This window comes from Drosophila kikkawai, chromosome 2R (genome assembly GCF_030179895.1).
Source record: "Drosophila kikkawai strain 14028-0561.14 chromosome 2R, DkikHiC1v2, whole genome shotgun sequence".
NCBI lineage: Eukaryota > Metazoa > Arthropoda > Insecta > Diptera > Drosophilidae > Drosophila > Drosophila kikkawai.
In genome coordinates this window covers 8,095,788-8,116,173 of record NC_091729.1, presented here as the reverse complement: position 1 = coordinate 8,116,173, position 20,386 = coordinate 8,095,788, and the positions used below count along the sequence as shown (strand labels likewise).

Genomic DNA, 20,386 nt, shown 5'->3' with positions numbered 1-20,386 from the left:
TATTATTTCGCAACAAAAAAAAAACATTTTCTGTGCCATAAACTATAAAATATTTTTGCTCTGAGGGTGAAATATACATTTTGGTTAAGCAGCAAGCAAAACAATGAATTTCCCCCTATCCCAAAGCAAAAGGGCCACCCCCAGCCCTGTGTCTGAGATACTTGTCTTAAAGGTGCAGATACAAATAAATCGCCTTCGAGTAGCATGGCCGAAAGGTGCCATAAGGGTCCAGTTAAGACCTGCGACTTTCGCCAACGACCATACCACGCTGAATACATCGGTTCTCGTCCGATCACCGAAATTAAGCAGCGTCGGGCGCGGTTAGTACTTAGATGGGGGACCGCTTGGGAACACCGCGTGTTGTTGGCTGGCCATCGTCAACAACTTTTTGCCTTTTGCCGCTTCTCCGCACTTGCGCTTTTCCCTCGCAGAGAGTATCTTTTATTTGTATTTTTCTAATTTATACCAATTTCTAAATATTATTTCGCAACAAAAAAAAAACATTTTCTTTGCCATAATCCATAAAATATTTTTGCTCTGAGGGTGAAATATACATTTTAGTTAAGCAGCAAGCAAAACAATGAATTTCCCCCTATCCCAAAGCAAAAGGGCCACCCCCAGCCCTGTGTCTGAGATACTTGTCTTAAAGGTGCAGATACAAATAAATCGCCTTCGAGTAGCATGGCCGAAAGGTGCCATAAGGGTCCAGTTAAGACCTGCGACTTTCGCCAACGACCATACCACGCTGAATACATCGGTTCTCGTCCGATCACCGAAATTAAGCAGCGTCGGGCGCGGTTAGTACTTAGATGGGGGACCGCTTGGGAACACCGCGTGTTGTTGGCATCGTCAACAACTTTTTGCCTTTTGCCGCTTCTCCGCACTTGCGCTTTTCCCTCGCAGGGAGTATCTTTTATTTGTATTTTTCTAATTTATACCAATTTCTAAATATTATTTTGCAAAAAAAACATTTTCTTTGCCATAATCCATAAAATATTTTTGCTCTGAGGGTGAAATATACATTTTGGTTAAGCAGCAACCAAAACAATGAATTTCCCCCTATCCCAAAGCAAAAGGGCCACCCCCAGCCCTGTGTCTGAGATACTTGTATTAAAGGTGCAGATACAAATAAATCGCCTTCGAGTAGCATGGCCGAAAGGTGCCATAAGGGTCCAGTTAAGACCTGCGACTTTCGCCAACGACCATACCACGCTGAATACATCGGTTCTCGTCCGATCACCGAAATTAAGCAGCGTCGGGCGCGGTTAGTACTTAGATGGGGGACCGCTTGGGAACACCGCGTGTTGTTGGCATCGTCAACAACTTTTTGCCTTTTGCCGCTTCTCCGCACTTGCGCTTTTCCCTCGCAGGGAGTATCTTTTATTTGTATTTTTCTAATTTATACCAATTTCTAAATATTATTTCGCAACAAAAAAAAACATTTTCTGTGCCATAAACTATAAAATATTTTTGCTCTGAGGGTGAAATATACATTTTGGTTAAGCAGCAAGCAAAACAATGAATTTCCCCCTATCCCAAAGCAAAAGGGCCACCCCCAGCCCTGTGTCTGAGATACTTGTATTAAAGGTGCAGATACAAATAAATCGCCTTCGAGTAGCATGGCCGAAAGGTGCCATAAGGGTCCAGTTAAGACCTGCTACTTTCGCCAACGACCATACCACGCTGAATACATCGGTTCTCGTCCGATCACCGAAATTAAGCAGCGTCGGGCGCGGTTAGTACTTAGATGGGGGACCGCTTGGGAACACCGCGTGTTGTTGGCATCGTCAACAACTTTTTGCCTTTTGCCGCTTCTCCGCACTTGCGCTTTTCCCTCGCAGGGAGTATCTTTTATTTGTATTTTTCTAATTTATACCAATTTCTAAATATTATTTTGCAAAAAAAACATTTTCTTTGCCATAATCCATAAAATATTTTTGCTCTGAGGGTGAAATATACATTTTGGTTAAGCAGCAAGCAAAACAATGAATTTCCCCCTATCCCAAAGCAAAAGGGCCACCCCCAGCCCTGTGTCTGAGATACTTGTCTTAAAGGTGCAGATACAAATAAATCGCCTTCGAGTAGCATGGCCGAAAGGTGCCATAAGGGTCCAGTTAAGACCTGCGACTTTCGCCAACGACCATACCACGCTGAATACATCGGTTCTCGTCCGATCACCGAAATTAAGCAGCGTCGGGCGCGGTTAGTACTTAGATGGGGGACCGCTTGGGAACACCGCGTGTTGTTGGCATCGTCAACAACTTTTTGCCTTTTGCCGCTTCTCCGCACTTGCGCTTTTCCCTCGCAGGGAGTATCTTTTATTTGTATTTTTCTAATTTATACCAATTTCTAAATATTATTTCGCAACAAAAAAAAACATTTTCTTTGCCATAATCCATAAAATATTTTTGCTCTGAGGGTGAAATATACATTTTGGTTAAGCAGCAAGCAAAACAATGAATTTCCCCCTATACCAAAGCAAAAGGGCCGCCCCCAGCCCTGTGTCTGAGATACTTGTCTTAAAGGTGCAGATACAAATAAATCGCCTTCGAGTAGCATGGCCGAAAGGTGCCATAAGGGTCCAGTTAAGACCTGCGACTTTCGCCAACGACCATACCACGCTGAATACATCGGTTCTCTTCCGATCACCGAAATTAAGCAGCGTCGGGCGCGGTTAGTACTTAGATGGGGGACCGCTTGGGAACACCGCGTGTTGTTGGCATCGTCAACAACTTTTTGCCTTTTGCCGCTTCTCCGCACTTGCGCTTTTCCCTCGCAGGGAGTATCTTTTATTTGTATTTTTCCAATTTATACCAATTTCTAAATATTATTTCGCAACAAAAAAAAACATTTTCTTTGCCATAATCCATAAAATATTTTTGCTCTGAGGGTGAAATATACATTTTAGTTAAGCAGCAAGCAAAACAATGAATTTCCCCCTATCCCAAAGCAAAAGGGCCACCCCCAGCCCTGTGTCTGAGATACTTGTCTCAAAGGTGCAGATACAAATAAATCGCCTTCGAGTAGCATGGCCGAAAGGTGCCATAAGGGTCCAGTTAAGACCTGAGACTTTCGCCAACGACCATACCACGCTGAATACATCGGTTCTCGTCCGATCACCGAAATTAAGCAGCGTCGGGCGCGGTTAGTACTTAGATGGGGGACCGCTTGGGAACACCGCGTGTTGTTGGCATCGTCAACAACTTTTTGCCTTTTGCCGCTTCTCCGCACTTGCGCTTTTCCCTCGCAGGGAGTATCTTTTATTTGTATTTTTCTAATTTATACCAATTTCTAAATATTATTTCGCAACAAAAAAAAAACATTTTCTGTGCCATAAACTATAAAATATTTTTGCTCTGAGGGTGAAATATACATTTTGGTTAAGCAGCAAGCAAAACAATGAATTTCCCCCTATCCCAAAGCAAAAGGGCCACCCCCAGCCCTGTGTCTGAGATACTTGTCTTAAAGGTGCAGATACAAATAAATCGCCTTCGAGTAGCATGGCCGAAAGGTGCCATAAGGGTCCAGTTAAGACCTGCGACTTTCGCCAACGACCATACCACGCTGAATACATCGGTTCTCGTCCGATCACCGAAATTAAGCAGCGTCGGGCGCGGTTAGTACTTAGATGGGGGACCGCTTGGGAACACCGCGTGTTGTTGGCCATCGTCAACAACTTTTTGCCTTTTGCCGCTTCTCCGCACTTGCGCTTTTCCCTCGCAGAGAGTATCTTTTATTTGTATTTTTCTAATTTATACCAATTTCTAAATATTATTTCGCAACAAAAAAAAAACATTTTCTTTGCCATAATCCATAAAATATTTTTGCTCTGAGGGTGAAATATACATTTTAGTTAAGCAGCAAGCAAAACAATGAATTTCCCCCTATCCCAAAGCAAAAGGGCCACCCCCAGCCCTGTGTCTGAGATACTTGTCTTAAAGGTGCAGATACAAATAAATCGCCTTCGAGTAGCATGGCCGAAAGGTGCCATAAGGGTCCAGTTAAGACCTGCGACTTTCGCCAACGACCATACCACGCTGAATACATCGGTTCTCGTCCGATCACCGAAATTAAGCAGCGTCGGGCGCGGTTAGTACTTAGATGGGGGACCGCTTGGGAACACCGCGTGTTGTTGGCATCGTCAACAACTTTTTGCCTTTTGCCGCTTCTCCGCACTTGCGCTTTTCCCTCGCAGGGAGTATCTTTTATTTGTATTTTTCTAATTTATACCAATTTCTAAATATTATTTCGCAACAAAAAAAAAAACATTTTCTGTGCCATAAACTATAAAATATTTTTGCTCTGAGGGTGAAATATACATTTTGGTTAAGCAGCAAGCAAAACAATGAATTTCCCCCTATCCCAAAGCAAAAGGGCCACCCCCAGCCCTGTGTCTGAGATACTTGTCTTAAAGGTGCAGATACAAATAAATCGCCTTCGAGTAGCATGGCCGAAAGGTGCCATAAGGGTCCAGTTAAGACCTGCGACTTTCGCCAACGACCATACCACGCTGAATACATCGGTTCTCGTCCGATCACCGAAATTAAGCAGCGTCGGGCGCGGTTAGTACTTAGATGGGGGACCGCTTGGGAACACCGCGTGTTGTTGGCATCGTCAACAACTTTTTGCCTTTTGCCGCTTCTCCGCACTTGCGCTTTTCCCTCGCAGGGAGTATCTTTTATTTGTATTTTTCTAATTTATACCAATTTCTAAATATTATTTCGCAACAAAAAAAAAAACATTTTCTGTGCCATAAACTATAAAATATTTTTGCTCTGAGGGTGAAATATACATTTTGGTTAAGCAGCAAGCAAAACAATGAATTTCCCCCTATCCCAAAGCAAAAGGGCCACCCCCAGCCCTGTGTCTGAGATACTTGTCTTAAAGGTGCAGATACAAATAAATCGCCTTCGAGTAGCATGGCCGAAAGGTGCCATAAGGGTCCAGTTAAGACCTGCGACTTTCGCCAACGACCATACCACGCTGAATACATCGGTTCTCGTCCGATCACCGAAATTAAGCAGCGTCGGGCGCGGTTAGTACTTAGATGGGGGACCGCTTGGGAACACCGCGTGTTGTTGGCATCGTCAACAACTTTTTGCCTTTTGCCGCTTCTCCGCACTTGCGCTTTTCCCTCGCAGGGAGTATCTTTTATTTGTATTTTTCTAATTTATACCAATTTCTAAATATTATTTCGCAACAAAAAAAAAACATTTTCTGTGCCATAAACTATAAAATATTTTTGCTCTGAGGGTGAAATATACATTTTGGTTAAGCAGCAAGCAAAACAATGAATTTCCCCCTATCCCAAAGCAAAAGGGCCACCCCCAGCCCTGTGTCTGAGATACTTGTCTTAAAGGTGCAGATACAAATAAATCGCCTTCGAGTAGCATGGCCGAAAGGTGCCATAAGGGTCCAGTTAAGACCTGCGACTTTCGCCAACGACCATACCACGCTGAATACATCGGTTCTCGTCCGATCACCGAAATTAAGCAGCGTCGGGCGCGGTTAGTACTTAGATGGGGGACCGCTTGGGAACACCGCGTGTTGTTGGCCATCGTCAACAACTTTTTGCCTTTTGCCGCTTCTCCGCACTTGCGCTTTTCCCTCGCAGAGAGTATCTTTTATTTGTATTTTTCTAATTTATACCAATTTCTAAATATTATTTCGCAACAAAAAAAAAACATTTTCTTTGCCATAATCCATAAAATATTTTTGCTCTGAGGGTGAAATATACATTTTGGTTAAGCAGCAAGCAAAACAATGAATTTCCCCCTATCCCAAAGCAAAAGGGCCACCCCCAGCCCTGTGTCTGAGATACTTGTCTTAAAGGTGCAGATACAAATAAATCGCCTTCGAGTAGCATGGCCGAAAGGTGCCATAAGGGTCCAGTTAAGACCTGCGACTTTCGCCAACGACCATACCACGCTGAATACATCGGTTCTCGTCCGATCACCGAAATTAAGCAGCGTCGGGCGCGGTTAGTACTTAGATGGGGGACCGCTTGGGAACACCGCGTGTTGTTGGCCATCGTCAACAACTTTTTGCCTTTTGCCGCTTCTCCGCACTTGCGCTTTTCCCTCGCAGAGAGTATCTTTTATTTGTATTTTTCTAATTTATACCAATTTCTAAATATTATTTCGCAACAAAAAAAAAACATTTTCTTTGCCATAATCCATAAAATATTTTTGCTCTGAGGGTGAAATATACATTTTAGTTAAGCAGCAAGCAAAACAATGAATTTCCCCCTATCCCAAAGCAAAAGGGCCACCCCCAGCCCTGTGTCTGAGATACTTGTCTTAAAGGTGCAGATACAAATAAATCGCCTTCGAGTAGCATGGCCGAAAGGTGCCATAAGGGTCCAGTTAAGACCTGCGACTTTCGCCAACGACCATACCACGCTGAATACATCGGTTCTCGTCCGATCACCGAAATTAAGCAGCGTCGGGCGCGGTTAGTACTTAGATGGGGGACCGCTTGGGAACACCGCGTGTTGTTGGCATCGTCAACAACTTTTTGCCTTTTGCCGCTTCTCCGCACTTGCGCTTTTCCCTCGCAGGGAGTATCTTTTATTTGTATTTTTCTAATTTATACCAATTTCTAAATATTATTTTGCAAAAAAAAACATTTTCTTTGCCATAATCCATAAAATATTTTTGCTCTGAGGGTGAAATATACATTTTGGTTAAGCAGCAAGCAAAACAATGAATTTCCCCCTATCCCAAAGCAAAAGGGCCACCCCCAGCCCTGTGTCTGAGATACTTGTCTTAAAGGTCCAGATACAAATAAATCGCCTTCGAGTAGCATGGCCGAAAGGTGCCATAAGGGTCCAGTTAAGACCTGCTACTTTCGCCAACGACCATACCACGCTGAATACATCGGTTCTCGTCCGATCACCGAAATTAAGCAGCGTCGGGCGCGGTTAGTACTTAGATGGGGGACCGCTTGGGAACACCGCGTGTTGTTGGCATCGTCAACAACTTTTTGCCTTTTGCCGCTTCTCCGCACTTGCGCTTTTCCCTCGCAGGGAGTATCTTTTATTTGTATTTTTCTAATTTATACCAATTTCTAAATATTATTTTGCAAAAAAAACATTTTCTTTGCCATAATCCATAAAATATTTTTGCTCTGAGGGTGAAATATACATTTTGGTTAAGCAGCAAGCAAAACAATGAATTTCCCCCTATCCCAAAGCAAAAGGGCCACCCCCAGCCCTGTGTCTGAGATACTTGTCTTAAAGGTGCAGATACAAATAAATCGCCTTCGAGTAGCATGGCCGAAAGGTGCCATAAGGGTCCAGTTAAGACCTGCGACTTTCGCCAACGACCATACCACGCTGAATACATCGGTTCTCGTCCGATCACCGAAATTAAGCAGCGTCGGGCGCGGTTAGTACTTAGATGGGGGACCGCTTGGGAACACCGCGTGTTGTTGGCATCGTCAACAACTTTTTGCCTTTTGCCGCTTCTCCGCACTTGCGCTTTTCCCTCGCAGGGAGTATCTTTTATTTGTATTTTTCTAATTTATACCAATTTCTAAATATTATTTCGCAACAAAAAAAAACATTTTCTTTGCCATAATCCATAAAATATTTTTGCTCTGAGGGTGAAATATACATTTTGGTTAAGCAGCAAGCAAAACAATGAATTTCCCCCTATACCAAAGCAAAAGGGCCGCCCCCAGCCCTGTGTCTGAGATACTTGTCTTAAAGGTGCAGATACAAATAAATCGCCTTCGAGTAGCATGGCCGAAAGGTGCCATAAGGGTCCAGTTAAGACCTGCGACTTTCGCCAACGACCATACCACGCTGAATACATCGGTTCTCGTCCGATCACCGAAATTAAGCAGCGTCGGGCGCGGTTAGTACTTAGATGGGGGACCGCTTGGGAACACCGCGTGTTGTTGGCATCGTCAACAACTTTTTGCCTTTTGCCGCTTCTCCGCACTTGCGCTTTTCCCTCGCAGGGAGTATCTTTTATTTGTATTTTTCTAATTTATACCAATTTCTAAATATTATTTCGCAACAAAAAAAAACATTTTCTTTGCCATAATCCATAAAATATTTTTGCTCTGAGGGTGAAATATACATTTTAGTTAAGCAGCAAGCAAAACAATGAATTTCCCCCTATCCCAAAGCAAAAGGGCCACCCCCAGCCCTGTGTCTGAGATACTTGTCTCAAAGGTGCAGATACAAATAAATCGCCTTCGAGTAGCATGGCCGAAAGGTGCCATAAGGGTCCAGTTAAGACCTGCGACTTTCGCCAACGACCATACCACGCTGAATACATCGGTTCTCGTCCGATCACCGAAATTAAGCAGCGTCGGGCGCGGTTAGTACTTAGATGGGGGACCGCTTGGGAACACCGCGTGTTGTTGGCATCGTCAACAACTTTTTGCCTTTTGCCGCTTCTCCGCACTTGCGCTTTTCCCTCGCAGGGAGTATCTTTTATTTGTATTTTTCTAATTTATACCAATTTCTAAATATTATTTTGCAAAAAAAAACATTTTCTTTGCCATAATCCATAAAATATTTTTGCTCTGAGGGTGAAATATACATTTTGGTTAAGCAGCAAGCAAAACAATGAATTTCCCCCTATCCCAAAGCAAAAGGGCCACCCCCAGCCCTGTGTCTGAGATACTTGTCTTAAAGGTGCAGATACAAATAAATCGCCTTCGAGTAGCATGGCCGAAAGGTGCCATAAGGGTCCAGTTAAGACCTGCGACTTTCGCCAACGACCATACCACGCTGAATACATCGGTTCTCGTCCGATCACCGAAATTAAGCAGCGTCGGGCGCGGTTAGTACTTAGATGGGGGACCGCTTGGGAACACCGCGTGTTGTTGGCATCGTCAACAACTTTTTGCCTTTTGCCGCTTCTCCGCACTTGCGCTTTTCCCTCGCAGGGAGTATCTTTTATTTGTATTTTTCTAATTTATACCAATTTCTAAATATTATTTCGCAACAAAAAAAAAACATTTTCTTTGCCATAATCCATAAAATATTTTTGCTCTGAGGGTGAAATATACATTTTGGTTAAGCAGCAAGCAAAACAATGAATTTCCCCCTATACCAAAGCAAAAGGGCCGCCCCCAGCCCTGTGTCTGAGATACTTGTCTTAAAGGTGCAGATACAAATAAATCGCCTTCGAATAGCATGGCCGAAAGGTGCCATAAGGGTCCAGTTAAGACCTGCGACTTTCGCCAACGACCATACCACGCTGAATACATCGGTTCTCGTCCGATCACCGAAATTAAGCAGCGTCGGGCGCGGTTAGTACTTAGATGGGGGACCGCTTGGGAACACCGCGTGTTGTTGGCATCGTCAACAACTTTTTGCCTTTTGCCGCTTCTCCGCACTTGCGCTTTTCCCTCGCAGGGAGTATCTTTTATTTGTATTTTTCTAATTTATACCAATTTCTAAATATTATTTCGCAACAAAAAAAAAAACATTTTCTTTGCCATAATCCATAAAATATTTTTGCTCTGAGGGTGAAATATACATTTTAGTTAAGCAGCAAGCAAAACAATGAATTTCCCCCTATCCCAAAGCAAAAGGGCCACCCCCAGCCCTGTGTCTGAGATACTTGTCTCAAAGGTGCAGATACAAATAAATCGCCTTCGAGTAGCATGGCCGAAAGGTGCCATAAGGGTCCAGTTAAGACCTGCGACTTTCGCCAACGACCATACCACGCTGAATACATCGGTTCTCGTCCGATCACCGAAATTAAGCAGCGTCGGGCGCGGTTAGTACTTAGATGGGGGACCGCTTGGGAACACCGCGTGTTGTTGGCATCGTCAACAACTTTTTGCCTTTTGCCGCTTCTCCGCACTTGCGCTTTTCCCTCGCAGGGAGTATCTTTTATTTGTATTTTTCTAATTTATACCAATTTCTAAATATTATTTCGCAACAAAAAAAAAACATTTTCTGTGCCATAAACTATAAAATATTTTTGCTCTGAGGGTGAAATATACATTTTGGTTAAGCAGCAAGCAAAACAATGAATTTCCCCCTATCCCAAAGCAAAAGGGCCACCCCCAGCCCTGTGTCTGAGATACTTGTCTTAAAGGTGCAGATACAAATAAATCGCCTTCGAGTAGCATGGCCGAAAGGTGCCATAAGGGTCCAGTTAAGACCTGCGACTTTCGCCAACGACCATACCACGCTGAATACATCGGTTCTCGTCCGATCACCGAAATTAAGCAGCGTCGGGCGCGGTTAGTACTTAGATGGGGGACCGCTTGGGAACACCGCGTGTTGTTGGCTGGCCATCGTCAACAACTTTTTGCCTTTTGCCGCTTCTCCGCACTTGCGCTTTTCCCTCGCAGAGAGTATCTTTTATTTGTATTTTTCTAATTTATACCAATTTCTAAATATTATTTCGCAACAAAAAAAAAACATTTTCTTTGCCATAATCCATAAAATATTTTTGCTCTGAGGGTGAAATATACATTTTAGTTAAGCAGCAAGCAAAACAATGAATTTCCCCCTATCCCAAAGCAAAAGGGCCACCCCCAGCCCTGTGTCTGAGATACTTGTCTTAAAGGTGCAGATACAAATAAATCGCCTTCGAGTAGCATGGCCGAAAGGTGCCATAAGGGTCCAGTTAAGACCTGCGACTTTCGCCAACGACCATACCACGCTGAATACATCGGTTCTCGTCCGATCACCGAAATTAAGCAGCGTCGGGCGCGGTTAGTACTTAGATGGGGGACCGCTTGGGAACACCGCGTGTTGTTGGCATCGTCAACAACTTTTTGCCTTTTGCCGCTTCTCCGCACTTGCGCTTTTCCCTCGCAGGGAGTATCTTTTATTTGTATTTTTCTAATTTATACCAATTTCTAAATATTATTTCGCAACAAAAAAAAAAACATTTTCTGTGCCATAAACTATAAAATATTTTTGCTCTGAGGGTGAAATATACATTTTGGTTAAGCAGCAAGCAAAACAATGAATTTCCCCCTATCCCAAAGCAAAAGGGCCACCCCCAGCCCTGTGTCTGAGATACTTGTCTTAAAGGTGCAGATACAAATAAATCGCCTTCGAGTAGCATGGCCGAAAGGTGCCATAAGGGTCCAGTTAAGACCTGCGACTTTCGCCAACGACCATACCACGCTGAATACATCGGTTCTCGTCCGATCACCGAAATTAAGCAGCGTCGGGCGCGGTTAGTACTTAGATGGGGGACCGCTTGGGAACACCGCGTGTTGTTGGCCATCGTCAACAACTTTTTGCCTTTTGCCGCTTCTCCGCACTTGCGCTTTTCCCTCGCAGAGAGTATCTTTTATTTGTATTTTTCTAATTTATACCAATTTCTAAATATTATTTCGCAACAAAAAAAAAAACATTTTCTTTGCCATAATCCATAAAATATTTTTGCTCTGAGGGTGAAATATACATTTTGGTTAAGCAGCAAGCAAAACAATGAATTTCCCCCTATCCCAAAGCAAAAGGGCCACCCCCAGCCCTGTGTCTGAGATACTTGTCTTAAAGGTGCAGATACAAATAAATCGCCTTCGAGTAGCATGGCCGAAAGGTGCCATAAGGGTCCAGTTAAGACCTGCGACTTTCGCCAACGACCATACCACGCTGAATACATCGGTTCTCGTCCGATCACCGAAATTAAGCAGCGTCGGGCGCGGTTAGTACTTAGATGGGGGACCGCTTGGGAACACCGCGTGTTGTTGGCCATCGTCAACAACTTTTTGCCTTTTGCCGCTTCTCCGCACTTGCGCTTTTCCCTCGCAGAGAGTATCTTTTATTTGTATTTTTCTAATTTATACCAATTTCTAAATATTATTTCGCAACAAAAAAAAAACATTTTCTTTGCCATAATCCATAAAATATTTTTGCTCTGAGGGTGAAATATACATTTTAGTTAAGCAGCAAGCAAAACAATGAATTTCCCCCTATCCCAAAGCAAAAGGGCCACCCCCAGCCCTGTGTCTGAGATACTTGTCTTAAAGGTGCAGATACAAATAAATCGCCTTCGAGTAGCATGGCCGAAAGGTGCCATAAGGGTCCAGTTAAGACCTGCGACTTTCGCCAACGACCATACCACGCTGAATACATCGGTTCTCGTCCGATCACCGAAATTAAGCAGCGTCGGGCGCGGTTAGTACTTAGATGGGGGACCGCTTGGGAACACCGCGTGTTGTTGGCATCGTCAACAACTTTTTGCCTTTTGCCGCTTCTCCGCACTTGCGCTTTTCCCTCGCAGGGAGTATCTTTTATTTGTATTTTTCTAATTTATACCAATTTCTAAATATTATTTTGCAAAAAAAAACATTTTCTTTGCCATAATCCATAAAATATTTTTGCTCTGAGGGTGAAATATACATTTTGGTTAAGCAGCAAGCAAAACAATGAATTTCCCCCTATCCCAAAGCAAAAGGGCCACCCCCAGCCCTGTGTCTGAGATACTTGTCTTAAAGGTCCAGATACAAATAAATCGCCTTCGAGTAGCATGGCCGAAAGGTGCCATAAGGGTCCAGTTAAGACCTGCTACTTTCGCCAACGACCATACCACGCTGAATACATCGGTTCTCGTCCGATCACCGAAATTAAGCAGCGTCGGGCGCGGTTAGTACTTAGATGGGGGACCGCTTGGGAACACCGCGTGTTGTTGGCATCGTCAACAACTTTTTGCCTTTTGCCGCTTCTCCGCACTTGCGCTTTTCCCTCGCAGGGAGTATCTTTTATTTGTATTTTTCTAATTTATACCAATTTCTAAATATTATTTTGCAAAAAAAAACATTTTCTTTGCCATAATCCATAAAATATTTTTGCTCTGAGGGTGAAATATACATTTTGGTTAAGCAGCAAGCAAAACAATGAATTTCCCCCTATCCCAAAGCAAAAGGGCCACCCCCAGCCCTGTGTCTGAGATACTTGTCTTAAAGGTGCAGATACAAATAAATCGCCTTCGAGTAGCATGGCCGAAAGGTGCCATAAGGGTCCAGTTAAGACCTGCGACTTTCGCCAACGACCATACCACGCTGAATACATCGGTTCTCGTCCGATCACCGAAATTAAGCAGCGTCGGGCGCGGTTAGTACTTAGATGGGGGACCGCTTGGGAACACCGCGTGTTGTTGGCATCGTCAACAACTTTTTGCCTTTTGCCGCTTCTCCGCACTTGCGCTTTTCCCTCGCAGGGAGTATCTTTTATTTGTATTTTTCTAATTTATACCAATTTCTAAATATTATTTCGCAACAAAAAAAAACATTTTCTTTGCCATAATCCATAAAATATTTTTGCTCTGAGGGTGAAATATACATTTTGGTTAAGCAGCAAGCAAAACAATGAATTTCCCCCTATACCAAAGCAAAACGGCCGCCCCCAGCCCTGTGTCTGAGATACTTGTCTTAAAGGTGCAGATACAAATAAATCGCCTTCGAGTAGCATGGCCGAAAGGTGCCATAAGGGTCCAGTTAAGACCTGCGACTTTCGCCAACGACCATACCACGCTGAATACATCGGTTCTCGTCCGATCACCGAAATTAAGCAGCGTCGGGCGCGGTTAGTACTTAGATGGGGGACCGCTTGGGAACACCGCGTGTTGTTGGCATCGTCAACAACTTTTTGCCTTTTGCCGCTTCTCCGCACTTGCGCTTTTCCCTCGCAGGGAGTATCTTTTATTTGTATTTTTCTAATTTATACCAATTTCTAAATATTATTTCGCAACAAAAAAAAAACATTTTCTTTGCCATAATCCATAAAATATTTTTGCTCTGAGGGTGAAATATACATTTTAGTTAAGCAGCAAGCAAAACAATGAATTTCCCCCTATCCCAAAGCAAAAGGGCCACCCCCAGCCCTGTGTCTGAGATACTTGTATTAAAGGTGCAGATACAAATAAATCGCCTTCGAGTAGCATGGCCGAAAGGTGCCATAAGGGTCCAGTTAAGACCTGCGACTTTCGCCAACGACCATACCACGCTGAATACATCGGTTCTCGTCCGATCACCGAAATTAAGCAGCGTCGGGCGCGGTTAGTACTTAGATGGGGGACCGCTTGGGAACACCGCGTGTTGTTGGCATCGTCAACAACTTTTTGCCTTTTGCCGCTTCTCCGCACTTGCGCTTTTCCCTCGCAGGGAGTATCTTTTATTTGTATTTTTCTAATTTATACCAATTTCTAAATATTATTTCGCAACAAAAAAAAAAAACATTTTCTGTGCCATAAACTATAAAATATTTTTGCTCTGAGGGTGAAATATACATTTTGGTTAAGCAGCAAGCAAAACAATGAATTTCCCCCTATCCCAAAGCAAAAGGGCCACCCCCAGCCCTGTGTCTGAGATACTTGTATTAAAGGTGCAGATACAAATAAATCGCCTTCGAGTAGCATGGCCGAAAGGTGCCATAAGGGTCCAGTTAAGACCTGCTACTTTCGCCAACGACCATACCACGCTGAATACATCGGTTCTCGTCCGATCACCGAAATTAAGCAGCGTCGGGCGCGGTTAGTACTTAGATGGGGGACCGCTTGGGAACACCGCGTGTTGTTGGCATCGTCAACAACTTTTTGCCTTTTGCCGCTTCTCCGCACTTGCGCTTTTCCCTCGCAGGGAGTATCTTTTATTTGTATTTTTCTAATTTATACCAATTTCTAAATATTATTTTGCAAAAAAAAACATTTTCTTTGCCATAATCCATAAAATATTTTTGCTCTGAGGGTGAAATATACATTTTGGTTAAGCAGCAAGCAAAACAATGAATTTCCCCCTATCCCAAAGCAAAAGGGCCACCCCCAGCCCTGTGTCTGAGATACTTGTCTTAAAGGTGCAGATACAAATAAATCGCCTTCGAGTAGCATGGCCGAAAGGTGCCATAAGGGTCCAGTTAAGACCTGCGACTTTCGCCAACGACCATACCACGCTGAATACATCGGTTCTCGTCCGATCACCGAAATTAAGCAGCGTCGGGCGCGGTTAGTACTTAGATGGGGGACCGCTTGGGAACACCGCGTGTTGTTGGCATCGTCAACAACTTTTTGCCTTTTGCCGCTTCTCCGCACTTGCGCTTTTCCCTCGCAGGGAGTATCTTTTATTTGTATTTTTCTAATTTATACCAATTTCTAAATATTATTTCGCAACAAAAAAAAAACATTTTCTTTGCCATAATCCATAAAATATTTTTGCTCTGAGGGTGAAATATACATTTTGGTTAAGCAGCAAGCAAAACAATGAATTTCCCCCTATACCAAAGCAAAAGGGCCGCCCCCAGCCCTGTGTCTGAGATACTTGTCTTAAAGGTGCAGATACAAATAAATCGCCTTCGAATAGCATGGCCGAAAGGTGCCATAAGGGTCCAGTTAAGACCTGCGACTTTCGCCAACGACCATACCACGCTGAATACATCGGTTCTCGTCCGATCACCGAAATTAAGCAGCGTCGGGCGCGGTTAGTACTTAGATGGGGGACCGCTTGGGAACACCGCGTGTTGTTGGCATCGTCAACAACTTTTTGCCTTTTGCCGCTTCTCCGCACTTGCGCTTTTCCCTCGCAGGGAGTATCTTTTATTTGTATTTTTCTAATTTATACCAATTTCTAAATATTATTTCGCAACAAAAAAAAAACATTTTCTTTGCCATAATCCATAAAATATTTTTGCTCTGAGGGTGAAATATACATTTTAGTTAAGCAGCAAGCAAAACAATGAATTTCCCCCTATCCCAAAGCAAAAGGGCCACCCCCAGCCCTGTGTCTGAGATACTTGTCTCAAAGGTGCAGATACAAATAAATCGCCTTCGAGTAGCATGGCCGAAAGGTGCCATAAGGGTCCAGTTAAGACCTGCGACTTTCGCCAACGACCATACCACGCTGAATACATCGGTTCTCGTCCGATCACCGAAATTAAGCAGCGTCGGGCGCGGTTAGTACTTAGATGGGGGACCGCTTGGGAACACCGCGTGTTGTTGGCATCGTCAACAACTTTTTGCCTTTTGCCGCTTCTCCGCACTTGCGCTTTTCCCTCGCAGGGAGTATCTTTTATTTGTATTTTTCTAATTTATACCAATTTCTAAATATTATTTCGCAACAAAAAAAAAACATTTTCTGTGCCATAAACTATAAAATATTTTTGCTCTGAGGGTGAAATATACATTTTGGTTAAGCAGCAAGCAAAACAATGAATTTCCCCCTATCCCAAAGCAAAAGGGCCACCCCCAGCCCTGTGTCTGAGATACTTGTCTTAAAGGTGCAGATACAAATAAATCGCCTTCGAGTAGCATGGCCGAAAGGTGCCATAAGGGTCCAGTTAAGACCTGCGACTTTCGCCAACGACCATACCACGCTGAATACATCGGTTCTCGTCCGATCACCGAAATTAAGCAGCGTCGGGCGCGGTTAGTACTTAGATGGGGGACCGCTTGGGAACACCGCGTGTTGTTGGCTGGCCATCGTCAACAACTTTTTGCCTTTTGCCGCTTCTCCGCACTTGCGCTTTTCCCTCGCAGAGAGTATCTTTTATTTGTATTTTTCTAATTTATACCAATTTCTAAATATTATTTCGCAACAAAAAAAAAAACATTTTCTTTGCCATAATCCATAAAATATTTTTGCTCTGAGGGTGAAATATACATTTTAGTTAAGCAGCAAGCAAAACAATGAATTTCCCCCTATCCCAAAGCAAAAGGGCCACCCCCAGCCCTGTGTCTGAGATACTTGTCTTAAAGGTGCAGATACAAATAAATCGCCTTCGAGTAGCATGGCCGAAAGGTGCCATAAGGGTCCAGTTAAGACCTGCGACTTTCGCCAACGACCATACCACGCTGAATACATCGGTTCTCGTCCGATCACCGAAATTAAGCAGCGTCGGGCGCGGTTAGTACTTAGATGGGGGACCGCTTGGGAACACCGCGTGTTGTTGGCATCGTCAACAACTTTTTGCCTTTTGCCGCTTCTCCGCACTTGCGCTTTTCCCTCGCAGGGAGTATCTTTTATTTGTATTTTTCTAATTTATACCAATTTCTAAATATTATTTTGCAAAAAAAAACATTTTCTTTGCCATAATCCATAAAATATTTTTGCTCTGAGGGTGAAATATACATTTTGGTTAAGCAGCAACCAAAACAATGAATTTCCCCCTATCCCAAAGCAAAAGGGCCACCCCCAGCCCTGTGTCTGAGATACTTGTATTAAAGGTGCAGATACAAATAAATCGCCTTCGAGTAGCATGGCCGAAAGGTGCCATAAGGGTCCAGTTAAGACCTGCGACTTTCGCCAACGACCATACCACGCTGAATACATCGGTTATCGTCCGATCACCGAAATTAAGCAGCGTCGGGCGCGGTTAGTACTTAGATGGGGGACCGCTTGGGAACACCGCGTGTTGTTGGCATCGTCAACAACTTTTTGCCTTTTGCCGCTTCTCCGCACTTGCGCTTTTCCCTCGCAGGGAGTATCTTTTATTTGTATTTTTCTAATTTATACCAATTTCTAAATATTATTTCGCAACAAAAAAAAACATTTTCTGTGCCATAAACTATAAAATATTTTTGCTCTGAGGGTGAAATATACATTTTGGTTAAGCAGCAAGCAAAACAATGAATTTCCCCCTATCCCAAAGCAAAAGGGCCACCCCCAGCCCTGTGTCTGAGATACTTGTATTAAAGGTGCAGATACAAATAAATCGCCTTCGAGTAGCATGGCCGAAAGGTGCCATAAGGGTCCAGTTAAGACCTGCTACTTTCGCCAACGACCATACCACGCTGAATACATCGGTTCTCGTCCGATCACCGAAATTAAGCAGCGTCGGGCGCGGTTAGTACTTAGATGGGGGACCGCTTGGGAACACCGCGTGTTGTTGGCATCGTCAACAACTTTTTGCCTTTTGCCGCTTCTCCGCACTTGCGCTTTTCCCTCGCAGGGAGTATCTTTTATTTGTATTTTTCTAATTTATACCAATTTCTAAATATTATTTTGCAAAAAAAACATTTTCTTTGCCATAATCCATAAAATATTTTTGCTCTGAGGGTGAAATATACATTTTGGTTAAGCAGCAAGCAAAACAATGAATTTCCCCCTATCCCAAAGCAAAAGGGCCACCCCCAGCCCTGTGTCTGAGATACTTGTCTTAAAGGTGCAGATACAAATAAATCGCCTTCGAGTAGCATGGCCGAAAGGTGCCATAAGGGTCCAGTTAAGACCTGCGACTTTCGCCAACGACCATACCACGCTGAATACATCGGTTCTCGTCCGATCACCGAAATTAAGCAGCGTCGGGCGCGGTTAGTACTTAGATGGGGGACCGCTTGGGAACACCGCGTGTTGTTGGCATCGTCAACAACTTTTTGCCTTTTGCCGCTTCTCCGCACTTGCGCTTTTCCCTCGCAGGGAGTATCTTTTATTTGTATTTTTCTAATTTATACCAATTTCTAAATATTATTTCGCAACAAAAAAAAACATTTTCTTTGCCATAATCCATAAAATATTTTTGCTCTGAGGGTGAAATATACATTTTGGTTAAGCAGCAAGCAAAACAATGAATTTCCCCCTATACCAAAGCAAAAGGGCCGCCCCCAGCCCTGTGTCTGAGATACTTGTCTTAAAGGTGCAGATACAAATAAATCGCCTTCGAGTAGCATGGCCGAAAGGTGCCATAAGGGTCCAGTTAAGACCTGCGACTTTCGCCAACGACCATACCACGCTGAATACATCGGTTCTCGTCCGATCACCGAAATTAAGCAGCGTCGGGCGCGGTTAGTACTTAGATGAGGGACCGCTTGGGAACACCGCGTGTTGTTGGCATCGTCAACAACTTTTTGCCTTTTGCCGCTTCTCCGCACTTGCGCTTTTCCCTCGCAGGGAGTATCTTTTATTTGTATTTTTCTAATTTATACCAATTTCTAAATATTATTTCGCAACAAAAAAAAACATTTTCTTTGCCATAATCCATAAAATATTTTTGCTCTGAGGGTGAAATATACATTTTAGTTAAGCAGCAAGCAAAACAATGAATTTCCCCCTATCCCAAAGCAAAAGGGCCACCCCCAGCCCTGTGTCTGAGATACTTGTCTCAAAGGTGCAGATACAAATAAATCGCCTTCGAGTAGCATGGCCGAAAGGTGCCATAAGGGTCCAGTTAAGACCTGCGACTTTCGCCAACGACCATACCACGCTGAATACATCGGTTCTCGTCCGATCACCGAAATTAAGCAGCGTCGGGCGCGGTTAGTACTTAGATGGGGGACCGCTTGGGAACACCGCGTGTTGTTGGCATCGTCAACAACTTTTTGCCTTTTGCCGCTTCTCCGCACTTGCGCTTTTCCCTCGCAGGGAGTATCTTTTATTTGTATTTTTCTAATTTATACCAATTTCTAAATATTATTTCGCAACAAAAAAAAAACATTTTCTGTGCCATAAACTATAAAATATTTTTGCTCTGAGGGTGAAATATACATTTTGGTTAAGCAGCAAGCAAAACAATGAATTTCCCCCTATCCCAAAGCAAAAGGGCCACCCCCAGCCCTGTGTCTGAGATACTTGTCTTAAAGGTGCAGATACAAATAAATCGCCTTCGAGTAGCATGGCCGAAAGGTGCCATAAGGGTCCAGTTAAGACCTGCGACTTTCGCCAACGACCATACCACGCTGAATACATCGGTTCTCGTCCGATCACCGAAATTAAGCAGCGTCGGGCGCGGTTAGTACTTAGATGGGGGACCGCTTGGGAACACCGCGTGTTGTTGGCCATCGTCAACAACTTTTTGCCTTTTGCCGCTTCTCCGCACTTGCGCTTTTCCCTCGCAGAGAGTATCTTTTATTTGTATTTTTCTAATTTATACCAATTTCTAAATATTATTTCGCAACAAAAAAAAAAACATTTTCTTTGCCATAATCCATAAAATATTTTTGCTCTGAGGGTGAAATATACATTTTAGTTAAGCAGCAAGCAAAACAATGAATTTCCCCCTATCCCAAAGCAAAAGGGCCACCCCCAGCCCTGTGTCTGAGATACTTGTCTTAAAGGTGCAGATACAAATAAATCGCCTTCGAGTAGCATGGCCGAAAGGTGCCATAAGGGTCCAGTTAAGACCTGCGACTTTCGCCAACGACCATACCACGCTGAATACATCGGTTCTCGTCCGATCACCGAAATTAAGCAGCGTCGGGCGCGGTTAGTACTTAGATGGGGGACCGCTTGGGAACACCGCGTGTTGTTGGCATCGTCAACAACTTTTTGCCTTTTGCCGCTTCTCCGCACTTGCGCTTTTCCCTCGCAGGGAGTATCTTTTATTTGTATTTTTCTAATTTATACCAATTTCTAAATATTATTTCGCAACAAAAAAAAACATTTTCTTTGCCATAATCCATAAAATATTTTTGCTCTGAGGGTGAAATATACATTTTAGTTAAGCAGCAAGCAAAACAATGAATTTCCC

At 43.6% G+C, this 20,386-nt stretch overlaps 1 protein-coding gene and 43 non-coding genes across 45 annotated transcripts in view; all 44 read left to right on the top strand.

The window, feature by feature from the left end:
• Positions 1–20,386, top strand: part of LOC108086193 (uncharacterized) — a 101,971-nt gene that overhangs the window by 64,096 nt on the left and 17,489 nt on the right. The gene's annotated exons all lie outside the window — the stretch shown is intronic.
• Positions 251–369, top strand: LOC121503109 (5S ribosomal RNA). The gene has a single exon (XR_005991295.2). It is a non-coding gene; the product is annotated as a 5S ribosomal RNA (ribosomal RNA).
• On the top strand, positions 728–846 carry LOC121503110 (5S ribosomal RNA). The gene has a single exon (XR_005991296.1). It is a non-coding gene; the product is annotated as a 5S ribosomal RNA (ribosomal RNA).
• On the top strand, positions 1,195–1,313 carry LOC121502952 (5S ribosomal RNA). Its single transcript, XR_005991144.1, has one exon. It is a non-coding gene; the product is annotated as a 5S ribosomal RNA (ribosomal RNA).
• Positions 1,666–1,784, top strand: LOC121502953 (5S ribosomal RNA). Its single transcript, XR_005991145.1, has one exon. It is a non-coding gene; the product is annotated as a 5S ribosomal RNA (ribosomal RNA).
• On the top strand, positions 2,133–2,251 carry LOC121502954 (5S ribosomal RNA). Its single transcript, XR_005991146.1, has one exon. It is a non-coding gene; the product is annotated as a 5S ribosomal RNA (ribosomal RNA).
• Positions 2,604–2,722, top strand: LOC121502955 (5S ribosomal RNA). The gene has a single exon (XR_005991147.2). It is a non-coding gene; the product is annotated as a 5S ribosomal RNA (ribosomal RNA).
• LOC121502956 (5S ribosomal RNA) lies at positions 3,075–3,193 on the top strand. Its single transcript, XR_005991148.1, has one exon. It is a non-coding gene; the product is annotated as a 5S ribosomal RNA (ribosomal RNA).
• LOC121503034 (5S ribosomal RNA) lies at positions 3,547–3,665 on the top strand. The gene has a single exon (XR_011444700.1). It is a non-coding gene; the product is annotated as a 5S ribosomal RNA (ribosomal RNA).
• Positions 4,020–4,138, top strand: LOC121502958 (5S ribosomal RNA). The gene has a single exon (XR_005991150.1). It is a non-coding gene; the product is annotated as a 5S ribosomal RNA (ribosomal RNA).
• LOC121502959 (5S ribosomal RNA) lies at positions 4,493–4,611 on the top strand. Its single transcript, XR_005991151.1, has one exon. It is a non-coding gene; the product is annotated as a 5S ribosomal RNA (ribosomal RNA).
• Positions 4,966–5,084, top strand: LOC121502960 (5S ribosomal RNA). Its single transcript, XR_005991152.1, has one exon. It is a non-coding gene; the product is annotated as a 5S ribosomal RNA (ribosomal RNA).
• LOC121502961 (5S ribosomal RNA) lies at positions 5,438–5,556 on the top strand. The gene has a single exon (XR_005991153.2). It is a non-coding gene; the product is annotated as a 5S ribosomal RNA (ribosomal RNA).
• On the top strand, positions 5,911–6,029 carry LOC121502962 (5S ribosomal RNA). The gene has a single exon (XR_005991154.2). It is a non-coding gene; the product is annotated as a 5S ribosomal RNA (ribosomal RNA).
• On the top strand, positions 6,384–6,502 carry LOC121502963 (5S ribosomal RNA). The gene has a single exon (XR_005991155.1). It is a non-coding gene; the product is annotated as a 5S ribosomal RNA (ribosomal RNA).
• LOC121502964 (5S ribosomal RNA) lies at positions 6,852–6,970 on the top strand. The gene has a single exon (XR_005991156.1). It is a non-coding gene; the product is annotated as a 5S ribosomal RNA (ribosomal RNA).
• Positions 7,319–7,437, top strand: LOC121503025 (5S ribosomal RNA). Its single transcript, XR_005991217.2, has one exon. It is a non-coding gene; the product is annotated as a 5S ribosomal RNA (ribosomal RNA).
• On the top strand, positions 7,790–7,908 carry LOC121502965 (5S ribosomal RNA). The gene has a single exon (XR_005991157.1). It is a non-coding gene; the product is annotated as a 5S ribosomal RNA (ribosomal RNA).
• Positions 8,261–8,379, top strand: LOC121502966 (5S ribosomal RNA). The gene has a single exon (XR_005991158.1). It is a non-coding gene; the product is annotated as a 5S ribosomal RNA (ribosomal RNA).
• On the top strand, positions 8,729–8,847 carry LOC121502967 (5S ribosomal RNA). Its single transcript, XR_005991159.1, has one exon. It is a non-coding gene; the product is annotated as a 5S ribosomal RNA (ribosomal RNA).
• On the top strand, positions 9,201–9,319 carry LOC121502969 (5S ribosomal RNA). The gene has a single exon (XR_005991161.1). It is a non-coding gene; the product is annotated as a 5S ribosomal RNA (ribosomal RNA).
• LOC121502970 (5S ribosomal RNA) lies at positions 9,674–9,792 on the top strand. The gene has a single exon (XR_005991162.1). It is a non-coding gene; the product is annotated as a 5S ribosomal RNA (ribosomal RNA).
• Positions 10,146–10,264, top strand: LOC121502971 (5S ribosomal RNA). The gene has a single exon (XR_005991163.2). It is a non-coding gene; the product is annotated as a 5S ribosomal RNA (ribosomal RNA).
• LOC121502972 (5S ribosomal RNA) lies at positions 10,623–10,741 on the top strand. The gene has a single exon (XR_005991164.1). It is a non-coding gene; the product is annotated as a 5S ribosomal RNA (ribosomal RNA).
• Positions 11,096–11,214, top strand: LOC121502973 (5S ribosomal RNA). The gene has a single exon (XR_005991165.2). It is a non-coding gene; the product is annotated as a 5S ribosomal RNA (ribosomal RNA).
• Positions 11,570–11,688, top strand: LOC121502951 (5S ribosomal RNA). Its single transcript, XR_005991143.1, has one exon. It is a non-coding gene; the product is annotated as a 5S ribosomal RNA (ribosomal RNA).
• LOC121503063 (5S ribosomal RNA) lies at positions 12,043–12,161 on the top strand. The gene has a single exon (XR_005991248.2). It is a non-coding gene; the product is annotated as a 5S ribosomal RNA (ribosomal RNA).
• On the top strand, positions 12,511–12,629 carry LOC121502974 (5S ribosomal RNA). Its single transcript, XR_005991167.1, has one exon. It is a non-coding gene; the product is annotated as a 5S ribosomal RNA (ribosomal RNA).
• Positions 12,979–13,097, top strand: LOC121502975 (5S ribosomal RNA). Its single transcript, XR_005991168.1, has one exon. It is a non-coding gene; the product is annotated as a 5S ribosomal RNA (ribosomal RNA).
• On the top strand, positions 13,450–13,568 carry LOC121503026 (5S ribosomal RNA). The gene has a single exon (XR_005991218.2). It is a non-coding gene; the product is annotated as a 5S ribosomal RNA (ribosomal RNA).
• Positions 13,922–14,040, top strand: LOC121502976 (5S ribosomal RNA). The gene has a single exon (XR_005991169.1). It is a non-coding gene; the product is annotated as a 5S ribosomal RNA (ribosomal RNA).
• On the top strand, positions 14,396–14,514 carry LOC121502977 (5S ribosomal RNA). The gene has a single exon (XR_005991170.1). It is a non-coding gene; the product is annotated as a 5S ribosomal RNA (ribosomal RNA).
• LOC121502978 (5S ribosomal RNA) lies at positions 14,864–14,982 on the top strand. Its single transcript, XR_005991171.1, has one exon. It is a non-coding gene; the product is annotated as a 5S ribosomal RNA (ribosomal RNA).
• LOC121503027 (5S ribosomal RNA) lies at positions 15,336–15,454 on the top strand. Its single transcript, XR_005991219.2, has one exon. It is a non-coding gene; the product is annotated as a 5S ribosomal RNA (ribosomal RNA).
• LOC121502980 (5S ribosomal RNA) lies at positions 15,808–15,926 on the top strand. The gene has a single exon (XR_005991173.1). It is a non-coding gene; the product is annotated as a 5S ribosomal RNA (ribosomal RNA).
• On the top strand, positions 16,280–16,398 carry LOC121502981 (5S ribosomal RNA). The gene has a single exon (XR_005991174.2). It is a non-coding gene; the product is annotated as a 5S ribosomal RNA (ribosomal RNA).
• On the top strand, positions 16,758–16,876 carry LOC121503001 (5S ribosomal RNA). The gene has a single exon (XR_005991194.2). It is a non-coding gene; the product is annotated as a 5S ribosomal RNA (ribosomal RNA).
• On the top strand, positions 17,226–17,344 carry LOC121502982 (5S ribosomal RNA). The gene has a single exon (XR_005991175.2). It is a non-coding gene; the product is annotated as a 5S ribosomal RNA (ribosomal RNA).
• LOC121502983 (5S ribosomal RNA) lies at positions 17,697–17,815 on the top strand. Its single transcript, XR_005991176.1, has one exon. It is a non-coding gene; the product is annotated as a 5S ribosomal RNA (ribosomal RNA).
• LOC121502984 (5S ribosomal RNA) lies at positions 18,164–18,282 on the top strand. Its single transcript, XR_005991177.1, has one exon. It is a non-coding gene; the product is annotated as a 5S ribosomal RNA (ribosomal RNA).
• LOC121502985 (5S ribosomal RNA) lies at positions 18,635–18,753 on the top strand. The gene has a single exon (XR_005991178.2). It is a non-coding gene; the product is annotated as a 5S ribosomal RNA (ribosomal RNA).
• Positions 19,106–19,224, top strand: LOC121502986 (5S ribosomal RNA). The gene has a single exon (XR_005991179.1). It is a non-coding gene; the product is annotated as a 5S ribosomal RNA (ribosomal RNA).
• On the top strand, positions 19,578–19,696 carry LOC121502987 (5S ribosomal RNA). Its single transcript, XR_005991180.2, has one exon. It is a non-coding gene; the product is annotated as a 5S ribosomal RNA (ribosomal RNA).
• Positions 20,052–20,170, top strand: LOC121503083 (5S ribosomal RNA). The gene has a single exon (XR_005991269.2). It is a non-coding gene; the product is annotated as a 5S ribosomal RNA (ribosomal RNA).